This window comes from Phasianus colchicus, chromosome 1 (assembly GCF_987193195.1).
Source record: "Phasianus colchicus chromosome 1, bPhaCol1.hap1.1, whole genome shotgun sequence".
Lineage (NCBI taxonomy): Eukaryota > Metazoa > Chordata > Aves > Galliformes > Phasianidae > Phasianus > Phasianus colchicus.
Genome location: NC_143436.1, coordinates 123,220,269 through 123,226,314, shown reverse-complemented (window position 1 = coordinate 123,226,314; position 6,046 = coordinate 123,220,269).

Here is a 6,046-nt window from a genome sequence, read left to right as displayed (position 1 = left end):
AGCCGCAGCTGAAGAGGGCTGTGCTTTTGTTTCTTAGATTTCAGATGCTAATTGCAGCAGAATATTTGTCCAGCGCTTTAGTGAAAGCCTTCAATAAGACAGAAGTGCCGCAGCAGTCAATATTCATGGGTCAGTGATGAGCTGAAGCCTTAGTATTGTGCCAGTGCTGTCTTCCTCTTAGGCCCTTGCAGTGGGCTTGTGACCTCTCACAGTCATTTCAAACTCCATGTCCAATTCTGTAAGAGGGTGGCTGTCAATCCAATGCGGATGATAGCAGCTTGTCTCCTGAAACTCGCACTGCAGCTTCAGTGGAATGCAGCATTTTTGCTGTCTTAGGTCATGATTTACAGAAGGTTTACAGGATATTTTACTTTGGAAGCAGCAGAGCAGCGGCAGCGAAGCAGCAGAGTGCCGGGCAGCATGCCCAAGAGGAGCAGCCTTTAGACAGGCCCTACTTTGCAAGGCACTCCCTTCCAAATGCACTGATGCTTTGGGAATGTCATGGTCTACTGCTCCTCCTGGCAGCACATCATTCAGCCTGCTCACCCCGCTGCCCTGCGCTCAGGGCTGTCCATAGCCCCAGAACAACTCAGGCCAAGAGGGAGATGTCAGCTGCCTCCAGCTAGAAGGCAAAGCGTTCATCCCTGCTGCATCCCTTCTGCCAAGTTCAAACCCTGGCTGAGACCTCAGGGCATGGCCACCCAAGTCAGGGCACTCAGGGAATGGGCATCTGTAGGGCTGGAGAAGGTCCTCGCCCCATGTCAACTCCTTCCTTCATGTAGTGCTTTGAGACCAAAAAGGTACCACCTAATAGGGCACATAAGAAATAAGAGAAATTTCATGTCAAAAGCTTTCTGTTTTAAACAGCAGTGTCAGCTGAAATGGGCATATTTTTTAATTTAGCTTTCATACTACATCAATTCCAGACAGTCACATTTTCCCCGTGGTAATATTTACCAAAGCAATGCTTAGCTGAATTCACATCACTCTTAGATAACTGGAAACATACCATAAGTATTAGGTGTGTACTGGAAATGAAGAATTACAGAAAACAGCGGCCTCACCCTTGAAAATGACAAAGTATTTTCCCATCAAGAAAATCAGTGAGACTATCTTATATTGTCATTCTCAAATCCGCTGCAGTGATCAGCTTCCTCTTTAAAAGCCTCCAAGTGCCCGCATTACACTCGTGATGGTTTCTGATTTTTGCTGTTGTTTAATTACAGCAATTAAAGCATGAGGACAACATTTCCATCAGGAGCCATGAATAGGGGACCCGCAGGGCGAGAAGAAAATGAGCTCATTGCTCCTTGCTTTGCTTCTGCCATCCCACCCCGCGCTGGGCAGTGCTGTGAGCTCCTGTTCTGCCCAGAGTGGGTTCGTGTTACAGAGATGCCCACCGCTGCCTCATGTTCTTTTCAGGAAGACTTCTGCCCGTTTCTGTGAGAACAAGATGCCATCTAGCGGTCGGATTTTCATCTCACAGGCTTGAGCTTGCTTTTCTCAGAAGCTTGGGGATGCTAAATAACTAACGCAGCGTTTTCAATTTTCAGTATAAACCCAGGTCCTCCACTAATACCCAAAAGCTTTTAAAGTAAAATGGTCTACTTTTAATCATAGCCCAGAAACCGGCATTTGGAGATCATAATCATTTATGAATTTATGAAAGGAAAATGCTGATATACGCAATTTATTTCTCCGAAGCCAAGCAAACATATTAATTTTGCAAAGTGTAATGATTTTGTGCAACTGCTTGGAAAAAGGTAGTGCAAGCATTATTCGGGGGAAAGTCTGTGATTCCCATAATTTAGGTTGATATAAATAGCTTTTAGGACTGCCTCATCTGTTTTCCACATTTCCTTATTTCTCAACCTCAGGTACAAAGCCAAGTGATAAGAATACTAACATGTAAAATCTGATTGGAGTGCAAAGCTTATAGAATTTGGGTGCACTTAGATGTGAATTTTTTCCCCCTTGCTTATTCAAAGATTACCTGTGATTAAGAGTCAAACTATTGCTTTTGATAGGCCATTTCCAATGATTGGCTATGTTTTGTGCAACATAAAGATCCACTAAGAATCACAGAATATCCCAGATTGGATGGATGCACAGTGATCATTGAGTCCAACTTCTGGCCCCACACAGGACCACCCAAAAACCAAACCCTATGCCTGAGAGTGTTATTAAGACGTTTTTTGAACTCTGCCAAGTTTGGTGCCATAAATGCTTCTCTGGGGAACATGTTCTAGGGCCTGACCACTCTCTGGTGAAGAACTTTATCTTGCTATCCAAGCTGACCTTCTCCTGAACCTCCACTTCGCTTAGTCCAGGCTCTTCAGTAAATGATGGGGAAGTCAAGAGTGTGGTTGCAGAAATATGTTAGCAACAGAGGATAACTGCTGTCAAGGTTCCCTTGCTGGAGCTGCCCCACATGTTCTGGTAGAGGGCACGTTATAGGTGGGGCAGCAAAGCTCTGAGTATTTTGGAAACAGCTCCAGCTCCTGGACCAGCTCGGAAGTGAAAGCAATAAAGTGGATATGGAGCTGTTCTCCCTCCCACCCCTTTGGGGCTGCTTTCAAAAATCAGTGCCTGCATCTGTAGGACCTGCTCTCTGTGGATGGCTGTGTGCTGCCTGCCTTCAGGCACTGGACATCTTTGCTGTATTGACTCACAGCATGCTGGCTGTGGCTGTACATCTGTCCTCACAAACTATGTGAGTCCCTCATCCCTGACTGCATGCATAGCCCCTGTGCTGCTGCATCCTTGCTGATCAGCTATCAGTTTTTGTGGGCCCAGGCACACAAAGTATCTGCCCCTAAGTTTCTCCCTGAGCCACGTTTTGATGCTGCCCAAGAGCAATGTCCAGGCCAGCCCCATAGCATTTCCATTCAGCAGGTGTTGCCATGTCCAAACTGGTGTCAGTTTGTGAAATAGTGTAATATAGCAAAAGGTGTGAGTCCAAGCATGGGATACAGGGAAAAGAAAGCTTCTGTACCACTGCCAATTGATTTTAATTTTTGGCAACAGAGAGGCTTTTATTCTCACTGCATTGCAATGAGGGCTTAATAGTTCATTTAAGTGCCTCTTTGCCTTTCTTTCACTCTGCACTGCAGCTGGCATGCCCAAGAAAGCCAGCTTGCTCTGAACACACATTAAACATCAGCCAACGTCTGTAAAACAGAAGTGGCACATTACTGTTTCACAGCCAGGAGGCACTGGGATGGCAGAAGAAAGCCAGGGAGGGGGGATTATGTTCCTGTCCAACGTAACCTACCTGCAGCAGCAGAGGCATAGCAGTTAGTGCTCTGGGCTCAGACCTGCCCAAATGGATGGAGCTGAGCAAAAGGACAGCTGCCAGAGCAAGCGACCCACTTCCTTACAGCTGCTTCTGCCAGCGTAGGCAGGATTTCTCTCCATCCACACATTATTTTGAAGATTTAAGCAAGTAATCATGAAATTCTGCACCAAATGTTGTCATTTTTTATTTCTGTCCCATTTTTTTTAATCATCTGTGATGCTGATTGACACTAAGAAACAACAACAACAACAACAAAAAAGCAGGGAAAAATTCAATAAAAGTGATTCATTTGCCTTCTCCCTCCATCTGCCAGCAATGACAAGAAGCAAATAGAGCAGCACCGCATCCTGCCCTGGGTCAGGTCAGCACCGCATTCTGCTGCAGAGTCAGCATGACCAGGAACCAAAATATCTGTAAATGTCAGGTGTGCCTTGCACAGACGGCAGAGGTGAAAGGAACCCCTGCGCTCAGGCACTCTGCTCTTCTGTATAAACAGGATATGGAGATGTTCTCTGCAGCTGGATGACAGCCAGCTCAGAAAGACACAATTTCATTTTAAGAGCCTGTGCAATTCCCCTGGTAAAGCATTCCAGATGCTGCTTTCCTTACTTCAAGGAAACTGTGTCCTGTGTAGAGGCTGAGTTTACATACACAGAGTTCTGTTTCCAGCTAGCAAGCATTGGTCAGCTGCTGCCTTCAGGATGGAGAACCAGGGCTGGAGGCAGCTCTCAATGGGAGAAGACGGGAGACCTGTGCTTGTTGCTCCTCTATCAGCCCCTAACAGTGCTGGCAATGAGCTGCAACCATACTAATGTCCACATCCTCCCCATTCCCCATGTATTCATGGCTGCAAAAGCAGCCCCAGTGCCAGCATTTTTTCACCTGTGTATCTAAAATGATTGCAAGGTATTTTCAGGAGCACAATGAAGGACTTAGTGCCTCTACATGCTGAATAACTTGATCCCTCTGCATCACAGGAATCCCCTCCCCATTCTGCATCATAGTTTGTGGTCCCCCATGAATTCCCTCCCTTCTACATCCTTCCTATACATGGGTTATTCTAGCAACAGTGTGACAACTGCTGCATACAGAGGTGAGACTGTTTTCCTGCCCTAGCCCTCTTTATTGTGTTGATTTTTCCATTTTATCATGATCATCAAACCCTTCCCTTCATTGCTTTCTGTCACCAGCAGTCCACATCCTCAGCTGACACAGGTCTATGGGTGTGTTTCCAACAGGATGGCTAAGAAGTCCTCAAAAGAACTGGCTGTGCCTGCAGGCCATGGGTGCAGGTGGTCTAATCAATCAAGTCAGATGTTCTTCCTGAAGTTCGAGTTTCTGCTTCTCTCTGAATCCTAATAATCCTTCCCTTATTACCAGTTTAAACTTACCTGGAGTCTCCTCCTCTGGAGGTATTCAAACCCCCCTGGACATTTTCCTGTGAACCTACTTAGGGAACCTGCTTTAGCAGGGGGTTGGACTCAATGATCTTCAGAGGTCCTTTCCAACCTCTAGTGTTCTGTTATTATGTGATATTATGAAAAATTACATGACCCATATTTAGTTACCTAGGAAGCATTTAGCAGCCCCAAATCAGAGAGAAGTACTTAAAACTGGGTGCCACCAGGGCATTGCAGCCTGGAGAACTGCCAGGCTCTGGCACCCAGCCACCAACCACCACATCTAAGCAGCAAAATAATCGCCTGAATACAGTGACTGAGCTTTTACCAGAGCCAGCTCTGGTCACAGTTGAGTTTGTATAGCTGGTTACAATTATTCTCTAACAATGTGGATGATGTGAATAAGAGACAGTCACAGCATCTCAGTAACTCAGTGTGAAAAGACACCTGCAGAAAGATTAAAAGATTAATTGAAAATTCACAAGGTCCTCATCAGCCTCCCAGGCCAGAACTTGCCTCTTGTTCCCACTAGCTGTATTTCCTGGTAAATAGCCATCAGAAACTACTTTTCAGGCTTTATGGCCAAGTGAAATTGAAGATGTTTATTTGTAAAAGAAAAAAAAAAAAAAAGGATGTTCAGTAATCTTTATCAGCAGTATTTCATAACTACCAAATGTGAGATCAGTGCTAAGAACTGAGAAAAAAAAAAAAAAAAAAAAAAAAAAAGCCTTTATTTCAATTTACTTTATGTTCTGAGTAAAAAAATCTGACAATTTAGAATATCAAATAGACATCCACTTTCCTGCCTTCAGCTCAAAGGTGTCGGAAAATATTACGCTGTCAGTTCCACTCAGACCCAACAGGAAGGGATTGCCTCTCACAATATATCTGCTCACAGTCTAGGCTAATCCTTCTGTAGCACTTGTCTGTTAATATTTAACAGACTCCAACGTGCTCAGATTCAGTGGCCAAAACCCTCGCTTATGAAGTAATCCTGTAGCAGGATGCCTATTTACTTTCTAAAATTTGATCTTTGTGAAATATTTTTGATTGCTTAGAAATTCTGACATGACCTTAATACATCTCCAATAAAGCATTACTGCACAAGTGACAAGTTAATTTCATAGTGCAAAGTATGAGAACAGCAGTAATATATTTTTGGTAGAATTTAGTAAGAAATACGAAATAATTTTTCTACTGATATCAACAGAATTTTGTCTCTTCAGTTAGTATTAACTTCTTTAATTTGCAGTTTTTCAATTATTTTGTGTGTATTTAATTATTGCATTCCCATAACTGCTATATTAAATATAATATATATTATCTATAAATAAAATATTATCTATAT